At 43.6% G+C, this 15934-nt stretch overlaps 1 protein-coding gene and 1 long non-coding RNA gene across 8 annotated transcripts in view; both read left to right on the top strand.

The window, feature by feature from the left end:
- Positions 1-14842, top strand: LOC123743463 (uncharacterized). 2 transcript variants are annotated; one of them, XR_014392699.1, is made up of 3 exons: positions 3518-13037; positions 14012-14325; positions 14469-14842. It is a non-coding gene; the product is annotated as an uncharacterized LOC123743463 (long non-coding RNA). The 2 variants fall into 2 exon arrangements; XR_006770270.2 differs by having other exon boundaries at positions 1-14325.
- LOC106607643 (MAP/microtubule affinity-regulating kinase 3) overlaps positions 1-15934 on the top strand; it is a 217383-nt gene that overhangs the window by 19547 nt on the left and 181902 nt on the right. The window lies entirely within an intron of this gene.

The following is a 15934-nucleotide window of genomic DNA, read 5'->3' as shown; positions in this document are numbered from 1 at the left end:
ACCTGTCTTGTCTCCCTATTGAAATGTACACATCCTTCTCCAACGTTATTTCCACATTAGTGCATTCTCTGGTTGTGGATGATGGGGATATCATTAGGCCTGCATGTAATATTCCCACTTTGAAAGCTGTATGCAGTGAAAAGCATTAGTAAAACACTTTTTTTATGCCCTATATCCATTATGTATTATAAAATGAGTCTTGTTTCTATATTGATGGAGGTGCCCTGTGACTGTATGGGACTTCCCTTCATCGAGTAGCCATTGAAACAATTTTTGTAGCGAAACGCACAATTATAGCTAATTCATCTGATTCCCTATGAGTTCTTGACACCTTGTCATAGTGGGTGCTACACACCACAGTACGTGTCTTGGTGACATAACTAGCTTCATTTCAGAGTGTGTTACTAACTTCACAGAGGACTCTGCATTAGTTTGAGCTGAGGTGCAGAGTCCCTACCCCCTTAAAGGTCTGTCGTTGTGCCCCACTGCATGATGGGAGGTAGGGGGTAAAGTGGTGGCTGTTAGAGGAACCCTCGGTAGACTTGAATTTCAGAGGCTGCTAATAATAGCCTCGGAGGAGAAATCCAAATGGGTGGCTGGCGAAAGAAGAGGGTTGGCCCTGCCAACATGGAAAGAGAAGCAACAACTTTCCAAGGAGAAGGGGCTGGGGTTTGGGCTGTAGTGGGGAAAGGGAAGGGAAGTGGGGCCATTGACCCATTGGATGGTTGGAGGGCCTAGTGCACACAGTACCCAAATTCCCTCCTCAAGGCCCATTTTATAATTATGCTCTGATGAAACTGGAATGAGATGATGCTAAAACACACCTGCTGGCCCACAAAAGAGTTAAAGGCAACAAATGAGGTGTGTCTTTCTGGACATTTATTTAACTTGGACATCAGAACTTTTTTCCCCCCAATGTTTTGTGGCAGAGTAACCCTAAACCAATATTAGGACCTGTGTCAACTGGTAATATCATATATATACAAATAGAAAAGTATATCTATTTTCTGAGATCCGCTTGGAACTGTAGTAGACCTTGCTATGGTGCCCTTGGGTGGCTCTTTACCAGACTGCGGCTGCTGCCCTGTCCTGTCGCCTTTCCTTGCAGCTATACAGATCAGACTGTCACATTGAGGCCAGTGTGAGACTGATGATGTTCATCCACCCCACCAACCCCTATAATTAGCCAGCACAGGCTATCGATTCAGTTAGTTTTCCATTCATTGGCCAATTGACAGCCTCCTACTGGCCCTCCAACACCACTTCCAGCTGCATCTGGTCTCCCATCCAGGGACTGACCAGGACCAACCCTGCTTAGCTTCAGAAGCAAGCCAGCAGTCTGAGTGATGAAGTGGTCTTAAACACAAACCGTAGCTAACAGTAGCCAGAGAGCCTCTGCCCAATACACCAATCACTCACTCGAAATGGACAAACCTCCATATGCAAAGGTAGCTGAGGGGACACCATGCTGTCCCGTTCCTTCCATGAGGATCGGAGCCGGAGTAGGCTCCGTCTATAATGCACAAGTGTCCTTCAGGGAACGGTGCCAACTAGATAGCTGCCACGGCTCCACGCAGTTTTGCTGGCAGCCTGCAGTCAGACTGGCAATGTACCATGCTAAGCCTTACCAATCTGTTACTGCCTCCTCGGTGCACTATCAGTCTCATGTCACACCCTCCTCCACATCTCCGCTCAGGGCATCGTGACAGGGATGGTATAGGAGCCAGGGCCCTTGGAGATAAGTGTTCATTGTAATGTCTTGAAAGAAACACAAGTTTTGCATTTTGTCCTGCGGGAACACAATTCCCAATGGTTTTTTGAACTGGCTTTTTTTTCCCGTATGTAAACTCAGCAAAAAAAGAAACATCCCTTTTTCAGGACCCTGTCTTACAAAGATAATTCGTAAAAATCCGAATAACTTCACAGATCATTGTAAAGGGTTAAATAACCTCTTTTTTGGCGCATGAACCGCTAGCGGGACACCTACGACAACATCCGGTGAAATTGCAGAGAGCGGAATTCAAAATACAAAAATCGTAATATTAAATATTCATGAAAATACAAGTGTCATACATCATTTAAAAGCTTAACTTCTTGTTAAACCAACCGCATTGTCAGATTTCAAAAAGGTTTTACGGTGAAAGCGTACCATGCGATTATCTGAGGACAGCGCCCCACACCAAAATACTTTTTCTACCAGCACAGGCGTCACAAAATCACAAATGGTGATTAAATAAATCACTTACCTTTTGAAGATCTTCCTCTGTTTGCAATCCCAAGGGTCCCAGCTATACAATGAATGGTTGTTTTGTTCGATAAAGTCCTTTATATCCAAAAAAGTCTGTTTAGTTGGCGCCAATGATCTCATTGATCCACTCTTTCAACATGCATACAAACAAATCCAAAAAGTTACCAGTAAAGTTCATCCAAACAAGTCAAACGATGTTTCTAATTAATCCTCAGGTACTCTAATCTATAAAAAAACGATAATATTTAAGACGGAGAATAGTATGTTCATGTTCATTCACTCGCCAACAAGACCACTTTTTTCTGAGAAACACCTTGTAGTTCTTCCAACTACTTGTTAATTTTTCAAAAAACAAGCCTGAAACCCTTTCTAAAGACTTTTGACATCTAGTGGAAGCCATAGGAACTGCAATATGGGTCCTATCTATTTGTATTTCCAATACGCAAGCACTGAAATGGCCTGTGACCTTCTCGGGTTTTCGCCTGCCATATCAGTTCTGTTGTACTCGCAGAATTGTTTTTTAAACAGTTTTAGAAAATTCAGTGTTTTCTATCCAATGCTACCAAGTATATGCATATTCTAGCTTCTGGGCCTGAGTAACAGGCAGTTTACTTTGGGCACGTCAGTCATCCGAAATTTCGGACAAAAACCAGTATGCTAATGAAGTTAAACACTGTTTCCCATACTTGTTCAATGAACCATAAATAATTTAGGAATATGCACCTGTGGAACGGTCGTTAAGACACTAACAGCATTAGACAGTAGGCAATTAAGGTCACAGTTATGAAAACTTAGGACACTAAAGAGGCCTTTCTACTGACTCTGAAAAACACCAAAAGAAATATGCCCAGGGTCCCTGCTCATCTGCGTGAACATGCCTTAGGCATGCTGCAAGGAGGCATGAGGACTGCAGATGTGGCCAGCGCAATAAATTGCAATGTCCGTACTGTGAGACGCCTAAGACAGCGCTACAGGGAGACAGGACAGACAGCTGATCATCCTCACAGTGGCAGACCAAGTGTAACAACACCTGCACAGGATCGGTACATCCGAGAATCACACCTGCGGGACAGGTACAGGATGGCAACAACAACTGCCCGAGTTACACCAGGAACGCACGATCTCCCCATCAGTGCTCAGACTTTCCGCAATAGGCTGAGAGAGGCTGGACTGAGGGCTTGTAGGCCTGTTGTAAGGCAGTTCTTCACCAGACAGCACCGGCAACAACGTCGCCTATGGGCACAAACCCACCATCGCTGGACCAGACAGGACTGGCAAAAAGTGCTCTTCACTGACGAGTTGCGGTTTTGTCTCACCAGGGGTGATGGTCAGATTCGTGTTTATCGTCGAAGGAATGAGCGTTACACCGAGGCCTGTACACTGGAGCGGGATCGATTTGGAGGTAGAGGGTCCGTCATGTTCTGGGGCGGTCTGTCACAGCATCATCGGACTGAGCTTGTTGTCATTGCAGGCAATCTCAACGCTGTGCGTTACAGGGAAGACATCCTCCTCCCTCATGTGGTACCCTTCCTGCATGCTCATCCTGACATGACCCTCCAGCATGACAATGCCACCAGCCGTACTGCTCGTTCTGTGCGTGAAATCCTGCAGGACAGGAATGCCAGTGTTCTGCCATGGCCAGCGAAGAGCCCGGATCTCAATTCCCCCAGAAATGTCCAGGAACTTGCAGGTGCGTTGGTGGAAGAGTGGGTTAACATCTCACAGCAAGACCTGGCTAATCTGGTGCAGTCCATGAGGAGGAGATCCACTGCAGTACTTAATACAGTTGGTGGCCACACCAGATACTGACTGTTACTTTTGATTTGTTCAGGGACACATTATTCAATTTCTGTTAGTCACATGTCTGTGGAACTTGTTCAGTTTGTCTGTTGAATCTTGTCATGTTCACACAAATATTTACACATGTTAAGTTTCATGAAAATAAACGCAGTTGACAGTGAGAGGACTTTTTTTGTTGTTGCTGAGTTTATGTATGTATGCATGTATACAGATAAAATATTGATTCTCTGGGTTTTAAGGCACTTTGATAGGAACCCATACATGTCCAAAGTTTATTTGTAAGGAGAACAACAACAATGAAGGCAATGCGAACGCCAGCCCAATAATGTGCCAGTTCGTGTAAGACTGCGCAAATGTCAGTGTGAAAAGGTTAATACAATAGGTAGGCTAACGCATACAAAGCAGAAAGACGACCATTTCCAAATAATCTCTGACCTCTCGCCTGCGACATGAAAAATGCAAACCGTGCCGCAGTCATAGAATCTACAGGTCCTGAGGGCATCCCACGGGAATGCAACCCTCTAGTGTGCGTTTTCACACAATGGAATCAGTTGGATTTCAGTCGACACAAATCTTTGCCACTTTCACAAGCTTAACACGCTTCCTAAAAACTCGTCGCTTGCAGGTGACAGGCATTGTCTCCTCCCCGGGAGCTGTGAGCAATTTGGCTCGTGCAAAGGCTTGGGTGGAATCTTTGCTGCTGCCCTCACCCACCTGGACAAAAGGAATACCCATGTAAGAATGCTGTTCATTGACTACGGCTCAGCATTCAACACCATAGTCCCCTTCAAGTTCAGGAGTCTGGGACTGAACACCTCCCTCTGCAACTGGATCCGGGACTTCCTGACAGGCCGCCCCCAGGCGGTAAGGGTAGGCAACAACACATCCGCCAAGGGGGCCCCTCAGCCCCCTCCTGTTCCCTGTTCACCGACGACTGTGTGGCCGTGCATGACTTCATTAAGTTTGCTGACGACACAATGGTGGTAGGACTGATCACCGATGATGATAAGGTCAGACCTGGCAGTGTGGTGCCAGGACAACAACCTCTCACTCAGTGTCAGTAAAATAAAGGAGCTGATCATGATATTTTGGGGGGGGGTGGGGGTCACTTCAGAATTCAAAACAGGAATGCTCTCGAAGGATTTTGGCATGAGTTCTCCAGTGACTGAAAGTTCACAAATAGACCGCCATTGCCCTCTGTTCTATTTGCTTGCTGACATGGTCTCGTCAGGATGCCACCTCGCTTGCCACACTTTCGCTGCCGCTTCCTCTTTCGAGTCCCGGTGATTAGGGCCTGGTCCCAAGAAAGCAGAAAGTCCAGAGCTGCCGCTTCGTTGAAGTTAACATTTTCATCCAAATCGAGGATAGCGATCGCTGTTCTGATGTCCAGAAGCTGTTTTCGGTCTTAGGAAATGATTGCGGAGACATTATGTACAAAAAAAGTTAAGATCAGCATAAAAAAAACACAAAATAACAGAATTGGTCAGGAGCCCGCAAAACGGTGACTATCCACTGCAGCGCTATCCTAGATTAAAATACACTGACAAACCCAGACAACTCAGGACCTTAATTCAGACAATGAGCACCTTAGTTTGTACAGCAAAAAGATGTCATCCCTCCATCCTTACCTCCCCTCTTGCGCTCCTCAGCTTTTCACAGACTTGTTCGCTGTAGCTATTTTTATTTGCGTTGGTGTGACCTCTTATGTAATTGGTGGGAGGAGAACCCCGCTGCCGAGTCAGTCGATATTCCTGCTTTTAGAAGGGAGTGGTTTTATTAAGACTTGGGTCGGGGCGCCGGGGATATGGAAGTATACTCGTGAAACCCCTCAAACACCATAAGGGATCTGCTAGAGGTGTGGTGAAGTCACATTTACCTGGGCGTTATGAGCTATGTTAATCAGCCATAGGATGTGGGGGTGGAAGGAGGGGATTAGAAGGATATTGGTCAGAGATGTTGGGCAGAAGAATAGTTTTCCAGGTTTGGTAGATAACATCAGTAGCGTAGTTGTCTTGTCTGCTTTTATCTCTAAGTTAGTGTTACATACACAGTTTATTTTCTAGTCAGCTTCTGTGTCCGCTCCTATCAATATGGTGGTTTCACATTCAAAATGTTTTCTCACTCTGGATTGAAATGAGTGTTTCCACAATCTCTATTATTCTACTAATATGAGGCCATATTCAATCCAACCTGGCAACAGTGAATGTCTGGTGAAAGACAAAACAATAGTCTGCCTGTGCTGCAATAATGCATGTTTCAATTTACATAATCAGCAAGAGAATGACATGTGTGAAACAAAAAGTTACCCAATTGGGTGTTCATTCACCTTCCTCACAGTACGGGAAGAAAATGTTTTTGTCCAATCGATGAAACAGCGCTTTTGATTGAATAACACCCTTTAGTGAATCCCAACTCCTGAACATATGGCAATTACCCTATTGCGGAAGCAGAGGGGATGAGCAGGTAGGTGTAACCCACAAATCGGTGAGAACAGTTTTGGGAGAGACTGTGGGGCTGCAGTTAGCGATGCCTCATGAATGCTTGCACCGGAGCGATCAGGGTTGTCTGGCGGCCCCTATGTGGTCCAGTCCCATTTACTTTTGGCAGGCAGTGACCTCATTGGTGTTGACATCAGCCAGTAGCAGAAAGGGACTGTTGCTGTTATGTCTGTGCTGCTCCATTTGTTTACTCATCTGTGGAGCTATAGTGTCTGGACTCGACATTGCATTTTCATAAGGTCTGAGCGAGCTGTCTCGCTTTTGCACATTGCACTCTTTTGGGGGGTGGGGGGTCACTTTAGATTCAAAATGCTTTCATAGGATTTTAGGATGAGGAGCCAGCCAAATTTAATGATATGCCTCTGGTACCATTTTAAAGAAATGAGCTTCTACAGTGAAATGTGTAGCATCCCTCACACTTTATCTTTGAGATCCATCATCCAAGGGCTTTGCAAAGATTTATTGTGTGAGGCTTTGTATCTCCACCATTACTCAATTTCCTCCTAGTGTTTCTTGCTGATATGTCTTCTGCAGACTGAGTCACCAGTTGTTCTGTATCACGGTGTGGGTTGCAGACAGTTTTCCTATCGGGTTGGAAAATTCCACCAGGGCATGTGCTAGAGGAGAAGAGAAATGATTTTGGGGCACTCCAAATGTGACTTTCTCCAGCCACAAAATGTACCAATTTTATTAGCTTTGCAAGAATGTAAAGGAAATAACTAGGGGTAGTTCAGGCCTGTAAGTCGTTCCTCTTGGCCTCTCTCCGGCACTCCAGAGGCACGCTGCCATCAGATGTTACTGGAACATTTCCTTTCCGGTTTTTCTTTCTCTAGGAGAGTGACATTTTGTTTTTGCCTTGCAATATCATATTTTTTTTTTCTTCTCCTTTCCACTTCATAGTGCAGCGTTAGATATCGAACCCCGGGCCTTTTTTAAACCATCTCGTGCTACCTTTCGAACTGTTTATGCGACTCATTACGCAGCATTGTAATGGGAGTGTTTTTGTTTTATGTTTCGGTCAGCTCGACTGAGACGTTGTCGCACTGCACATATTTTCTTTCCTAATAATTTCTATCAGGCATTTGACCTCGGAAGTGCTCATGTCCGGGTTGTATTTGAGGGGTCAATCCAGGCGACAGTCAGAGGCTGGGGGGCTGTGGCTGGGTTCAATCCCTCCTGCAACCTGTCCCTCCATGACCCCAGGCAAACAGGCAGCCTTACCCAGGCAACACTCACTCCCACACCCACGCCACCGAGCCAGCCTGCTTCCTTCCTCTCAGGCCCTGTTTGTGAAGTGATATGTCACCCGGCGTTGTGGGTGTTTTATCATCCATAACCCAGGATGGCCTCAAACAAGTAATTTCAGCAAGAGTGGGGGTTGGGTGACTATAACCCCCTCACTGAAATGAATTCCTGCTAGGGTTCGTATGAGCAATGGAGTGCAACAATACCCAGAGCTACAGACAATCATTTTTCTTCTCTTTATTACATTGTCCCTTGCCTTGAATGGGTAAACCTTGTCTTTAGGGCCGCCTCCCTGTTATGCAGAGATATTTGTGCTGGACGGTACAATAGGTGTCCAGTTCATATTTCCGTAGGATCTTGTTATTTCCCCTCGAAGCTGGGTCACTTCAAACGAGTGGGGTGAAACTAGAAAACACCAACGTCTCGACCAACAGACTCCCAATGCAGACCAAAATAAAGCTGGACCAAATAAACTAGGAAAATGGGTGTAGCTGGACTTTAACACAATATTGATCCATCTTATTGTATGTATGGAACTGGTAAGATACTGTGGTGGCACATGAATGTTCTCCCCCGATTAAGGCTCCTGTGTGTTTTTTAACACGATTTAGACAGACCGGGATTTAACACTGGTCTCAAAGAGTGGTATGTGCTTATAGACCTGGGAGCGTCCACTGGACCAGAGACTCTGCACTTATGTGTGTTCAGTAGTCTTTTTGGGACTGTTTATTTCCTGCAGTGCATCTTGGGTGAAGCAAATTGGGTCACGGGTGGAAGCATGTCTCGTTTTTTGCTCCTCCGCATCTCTTTTCCCATTCGCCTGGTTCAGCATACGCTGGCCCTGTTGGAGTACTTTTAACATACGCTGAACAAAAATATAGAAATGTAAAGTGTTGGTCCCATATTTCATGAGCTGAAATAAAAGATCACAGAAAATGTCCATATGCACAAGAAGCTTATTTCTCTCAAATTGTGTGCACATATTTGTTTACATCCCTGTTAGTGAGCATTTCTCCTTTGCCAAGGTAATCCATCGACCTGACAGGTGTGGCATATCAATAAGCATATTACGAAGCTGATTTAAGCAGCATGATCATTACACAGGTGCACCTTGTGCTGGAGACAATAAAAGGTCACTTTAAAATGTGCAGTTTTTTTGTCAAATAACACAATACCACAGATGTCTCAAGTTTTCAGGGAGTGTTCAATTGGCATGCTGACTGCAGGAATGTCCATCAGAACATTGAATGTTCATTTCTCTACCAACATTGTTTTAGAGAATTTTACAGTACATCCAACCATCCCCCCAACCGCAGACCATGTGTAACCATGCCAGCCCAGGACCTCCACATCTGGCTTCTTCACCTGCGGGATGGTCTAAGACTAGCCACCCAGACAGCTGGTGAAACTGTGGGTTTGTACAACAACAAAAAATGTCTGCACAAACTGTAAGAAACCGTCTCCGGGAAGCTCATCTGCGTGCTCATCGTCCTCACCATGGTCTTGACCTGACTGCAGCTTGGCGTCGTAACCGAATTCAATGGGCAAATGCTCATCTTTGATGGCCACTTGCATGCTTGGAGATTGGGCTCTACAAGGATGAATCACGGTTTCAACTGTACTGGGCAGATCGCAGACAGTGTATGGCGTCGTGTGGGTGAGCAGTTTGATGTCAACATTGTGAAAAGCCCCATGGTGGGGTTATGGTATGGCCAGGCATAAGCTACGAACAATGAACACAATTGCATTTTATCGATGGATATTTTAATTTACAGAGGTACCGTGAAGAGTTCTTGAAGCCCATTGTCGTGCCATTCATCCGCCGCCATCTACCTATGTTTCAGCATGATAATGCACGGCTCGACGTCGAAAGGATCTGTACACAATTCCTGGCAGCTAAAAAAAGGACCAGTTCTTCCATGGCCTGCATTCTCACCAGACATGTTAGCCATTGAGCATGTTTGGAATGCTCTGGATCGACGTGTATGACGCCGTGTTCCAGTTCCCGCCAATATCAGAAACTTTGCACAGCCAGTGAAGAGGAGTGGGACAACGTTCCACGGGACACAACAGCTTGATCAACTCTATGCAAAGGAGATGTGTCCCGCTGCATGAGGCAAAAGGTGGTCACACCTAGGGTTGGAAACTTTCTGGTAAATTTCCGGAATGAAGTTAAGCCTGGGAATTTTGCTTAAATTCATCAAAAAAGTTAGCTTATAACAGAACCTTTTTTGTGTGATACACAACGCAATTCTAGGTCTTGTGGCATATTTTGGTTAAACTATCCCCAATTCAATGGAATTGCAACCCTCTGCATGCACAGTGCATTCTTCCATCACATGTGCAGATGATTTTCAAGATCTTGCACACTAATGAGATGCTGTTTAGCCCACATTACTACACTGTCTGAGCCAAGGACTACATGCTTTCTGGTAAGTTTTTAATACAATACTGGGTGGGGTGAATATATTTTATGACACCACATTTTTGTTAACTAGTAAATAGTAGCCTACAGCAAAGTTTGTTTTAAATCATTTCTAACTTGTTAACAATTTCTGATAGTTAGGTTTTGTTACCATGTGTGTTTTAGCTTGCTTGAGCCTGCTAACCTGTTCCCATACATGTCTCATTTTAAAACCGTTCTCTTACAAAGGAGCTGTTTAATCTAACTGCTTAACTATTTATCAGAACATGGAAATGTATGTATGTATGTATGTATGTATGTATGTATGTATGTATGTATGTATGTATGTATGTATGTATGTATGTATGTATGTATGTGTACACGTATGTACACGTACGTACGTAACTACATCATCTCCACCCCTCAACCAGTATTCTACAAGAGCACAGACACAAGGGACAACAGACACACCAGGCTGTACATTGCAGATGAGCTGAAGGCAGTCATCAATGACCTTGGACCACAGAAGGTATTTGCACTGGTGACAGATAATGCTGCGAACATGAAGGCTGCTTGGTCTAAAGTGAAGGAGTCCTACCCTCACATCACACCCATTGGCTGTGCTGCTCATGCATTGAATCTGCTCCTCAAGGATATCACGGCACTGAAAACAATGGATACACTCTACAAGAGAGCCAAGGAAATAGTTAGGTATGTGAAGGGTCATCAAGTTATAGCAATCTACCTCGCAAAGTGAGAAGAATAAGAGCACCACATTGAAGCTGCCCAGCAACACTTGTTGGGGTGGTGTTGTCATGTTTGACAGTCTCCTGGAGGGGAAGGAGTCTCTCCAAGAAATGGCCATATCCCAGTCTGCCAATATGGAAAGCCCCATCAAGAGAATCCTCCTGGATGATGTATTTTGGGAGAGAGTTGCAAGCAGCCTGAAACTCCTGAAACCTATAGCAGTAGCCATTGCACAGATTGAGGGAGACAGTGCCATCCTGTCTGATGTTCAGAATCTGCTTGCAGATTTACGAGAAGAAATCCATACTGCCCTGCCCACTTCACTGTTGCTCCAAGCAGAGGAAACTGCAGTTCTGAAATACATCAAAAAGCGTGAAGACTTCTGCCTGAAGCCTATACATGCTGCAGCATACATGTTGGACCCCAAGTATGCTGGCAAGAGCATCCTGTCTGGTGCAGAGATCAACAAGGCCTATGGTGTCATCACCACCGTGTCTCGCCACCTTGGCCTGGATGAGGGCAACGTTCTTGGCAGTCTGGCAAAGTACACTTCCAAGCAAGGGCTTTGGGATGGAGATGCAATATGGCAATCGTGCCAACATATCTCATCAGCCACCTGGTGGAAGGGACTTTGTGGATCTGAGGCTCTTTCCCCTGTTGCCTCCATCTTCCAAATCTCACCAACATCAGCCGGCTCAGAGCGCAACTGGTCCTTGTTTGGGAACACACACACACCAAAGCACGCAACAGGCTGACCAATACATGGGTTGAAAAATTGGTTGCCATCCGGGCAATTTGAGGCTTTTTGAGCCTGACAGCGAGCCATCCTTAACAAGGTTGGAAAGTGACAGTGGAGATGAGGCCTGATGTCCAAGAGGTGGACATTGAGAAGGTCCAGGGAGAAGACATGGAAGCCTGAAAGGAAGACAACCAAAGCTTTAGTTTCTAGACTATCATTTTACAGATATATGTTGAAAAAGTTTTTGGGAGATGCGATGGATCATTGGGGATCATTCAATATTCCCTTTCTTTTGTTGTTCAGTGAAATCATCCCAAGTGAAGAGTTAATTCATTGAATTAAAGTTCAATTCGTAACAATTTTTTAAATTTCTTTTAGAAGGATTTAACCATTTGCAATTGTCTGCATATGATAAGGTAAATGGTTTGTTTCTGTCTCCATATGATATGGTAAATGCAAAGCTGTAATCAAGGCAAAGGGTGACTACTTTGAATAATTTGTTTAAAATGTTGATAACACATGGAATCATGTAGTAATTTCATAGTTATGTCTTTGCTATTATTTTACAATGTAAAAATAAAAGAAAACCCTTGAATGAGTAGGTGTACAAACTTTCGACTTGTACTGTATATGGATGACTTATAAAACCAGGCACAGATAACAGCTAGGCTATTGACCTAATTAAGTTGGTTTCCACTATCCTCAATTATCTTTAGGCTAAATCAAGGACAATTAGGCTAAATCAAGGGCTTTTTCCTCGCCTCTGCTGCCTCTCCGCGTTGTTCTCAATATGCCGGTTAACTTTTCTATTATACACATGGCAACATAGGGAAAGGCGCTAATTCTACGGTGCACTGAAGATTGTTTCAGAACTGCGGACAGAGACCTTATCCAACACGGGAGGAAGTGCATTTGTTATAAAATAATATTAGATTTATTAGTGTTGCGCCATTAGTTTTGCACAATATAACCATATACAATTTCAGCATCACGTCTTAGTGATGGACTGTGCCATCCCTGTGGCCTCCGCAATGGAATAGACCAATGAGACAGCGCGAATCAGACAAGTGTCTTGTGCACCATTTTAATTTTTTTATAATAATTGCGACTGCTCGACTACAGAAATCTCGGTCGACCAACAGCCTATCAACCAAACAAACGACCATTCTACTAAATGGGGTCATCCCTAGTACTGATCAACAACATTTGCATAGAAGTATCTTATTTTATAAAAATGCGCGCTGTCTCTTTAACAAGTAATGACGTAATTCAGGAGGGAGCGGCTGTCAGAGCCCTATTTACACACAGTCAGTTCGCTGAGACAATAGATCATCTTTGGGAGAGACCAATTTTTAAGTAAATTAATAAAGTTTTGGTGGCAATTAGCATATTTTACATCATGGTTTGCCAAATTATTAGGGTAGTGAATTGATGTTAGCTTCTGCTGTAAGCTAGCAAGAAAAGTTAGCCTACAACGCTGGAAGTAACCGTCATCTTCTTGCATTGTGAAGTGCTTTGTATGTTTTGCGAACCGTTTCTACATGCCGTGTTTCATTGTTCAAGTGTGCAAACTTCTCTGCAGAATGAGTGGTTAGCTAACACGATGCAGCCGAGACTCCCGGTAGGGACTAAGTGGAGCTGGTACTGTGTGCTCGCGCTGTAAGGGGGACATGGGCTGCACTGATACAAACTTGATCCGTGAGACACATTTGACATAAGAACTGAAAGTAACAAATTCAACTACCGAACCATTTTTCATGTTCTAGTATCGAAATGGCATATGAACACGTATTAAGCCATGATCAATTTTTAAAGGGATACTTCGGTATTTGGGGTAATTTCCTACTTACCCAGAGTCAGACAAACTTATGGATGTCATTTTTATGTCTCTGCTTATAGTTTGAAGGAAGTTGAAGGTAGCATATTGTTAGCTTAGCGCAATTGCTGGAAGTCTACTAGCCAGCTCCTCTCAAAACCAGGGAAATAGCCCTTCTAACTACTCCAAAGCTGGGTGGTTGGTCATTCATAGTCTTACAAAGCTATACATAGTAATCAATATTTTATATATTCAGTATTTTTACTGATAATCCTAAGAAATTAGATTCTATTAATTTCCTAATTTATGGACAGCTTTGGGTTTTGCCTGTACTCTCTTGTAAGACTTGGTGTGGATTTGTTAACAAAAGGCAGTCAGTCAGCTGTTGCGTGCTCTAGTAGCTAAAGTAGCAATCTTTCTTGCTTATTGGCAAATAATAATAACATTTGATAAGGTTTTTTATTCAGAGCCATATTTATTCAAGACAGAATTTACTGAGGAGGAACTTGTGCAGTTTCAGAGCACGGAGAGAGGCTGAGTCAGCGTAGCCGGTAGACCAGGAGCAGTGGCGAGAACCAGGTCTAAGGGACTGGTGGTGCAACTGCGGAGCATGTCAACCCATGGCAACTGCCGATTGTTACTGTCATCGATTTGGGGAGCTTGATATCTACGTTGAAGAAAGCATCCCACCCAGAGACTGTGTAACAAACCCAAGGACTTTTCTGCGCTCATCTATCCTGGAGTTATAGAGACATTCTTCCATGTTTCAAAAGTAAACTAGAAGAAGCAGCCCATACCTGCAGGACCGACTACACAGCTGTCTATCAAGTAAGTTACATGATTATTGCTTGTCCCAGCACACAGTAACAAAATGTAAAGAAGGTAATCTATTAATGACTTTTGTTGAATCAAATTGTTTCTTGTTACAAAATTATTTGTATCTAGGTACTCACGAATAACAATTTGTTCAGTCAATACAGGCTGGTTGCGTATCGACTGGTGTTGGAATGGGCACTGAAGGGAGAAATACTGGGACGAGGGAACAGAAGAGTCTTGCCTTCATGTGTTGTTTGTGCCATTCGCCACAAAAATCTCTTACCGACTGGAGTCTATATGGGATTCAAGGAGGCAAAGGATGTAATGGACCTGTTGTAATTACACTGAGAATTCGGCTTCACAGACAGACCTTGTCTAACCAATTTTGTCAAATTACTCTAGTAATTGCTGTTTAAACCAGTACAACCCATTTTGTTAATGTTGCCAAATTACTGTAATATATGCCATTTGAAACAGTACCATCTTTTTTTGTAACTATCTACTATAAATGATTCATTACAGTTTGCCACATGAGATAGTGTTGTGTATGAAATATAGCGGTCAGATAAATGTATCAGTAACATTTGAATACTAAAGGTAAATTGGTAAAAGCCAACAAAACATAGTCTAGACCTATGTAATGACATGATTAATGAACCGGCAAAGACAATTATAAAAATGTTTACAACAAAATACTGATAGTATAGACAAGGCACTCACACAATGGATTTTATAAAAAATGCTACAGATTGATAATGACCAGAGGCTAACAAATGATGTTACATTAGTGTGTTTGTATTAGGTAGTATGCAAGGAGGACCATGTCCATGGATACTGGGGGAGTTGGGGGTGTCAGAATAGCCCCCAAGTGTCCTTGAATCTGTGTGCGTGCTGCAATGACGACCACCTTGCTGGGTTTTGGGAAGGGGTTATGTTGGCAGTCAGCCGATTGCCTCTTCCACAGGATTTGGGCTCCCGGTATTTGTCTCCATCAGGTCATTCCTGAATCTTTGAGTGGTGGGCTGATATTGACTGTGCATTACAGTAGCTGATGTTTTTGCACTACGGTAGTGTTTGATGTTGATGGCTGTATATCGGGCAGTGTACACTGGGTGTGTGAGTATTTGTGTGAATAGGATTGGGTGATATCCAGATTTCCATACCTTCATGCCGTGCCTGTGCCATCCAGGGATATATGGAATTACCCGCAGTGCACACAAGGGGCTCTATTTGTTTTTTCAAAGGTAAAAAAATGCCCTGAAAACATCAGTTAACAGAATGCTAAGAAAATCCTAACATGTACTGAGGAATTGCCATAGGTAAATGCTAATGAGCGCATGCAAACATTTAGTACTAAGACAACCCAGCTCATAACATAATGCAAGTATCTCAAAACAAAGTTTACAGCACAAAACAAATATTAGATAGCATGTATCTTAATCCACGAGGGGATTGTCTCTGCTGCTGTTACCAAGAAGCTTGATTTTGCAAGCTAACGTTAGCAAGTTTGCAAAAACCAGCTGGAGTGAATTTATTTGACACATCTTAGTTGACCAGCTACACATCTTATAATTATTAAGATAACGTTAGTAGTCAATTTCATACAAGTGTAAATGATCAC

The sequence above is a fragment of the Salmo salar genome, chromosome 06 (genome assembly GCF_965601325.2).
Source record: "Salmo salar chromosome 06, fSalSal1, whole genome shotgun sequence".
NCBI lineage: Eukaryota > Metazoa > Chordata > Actinopteri > Salmoniformes > Salmonidae > Salmo > Salmo salar.
This window is presented reverse-complemented; position numbering and strand designations above follow the sequence as displayed.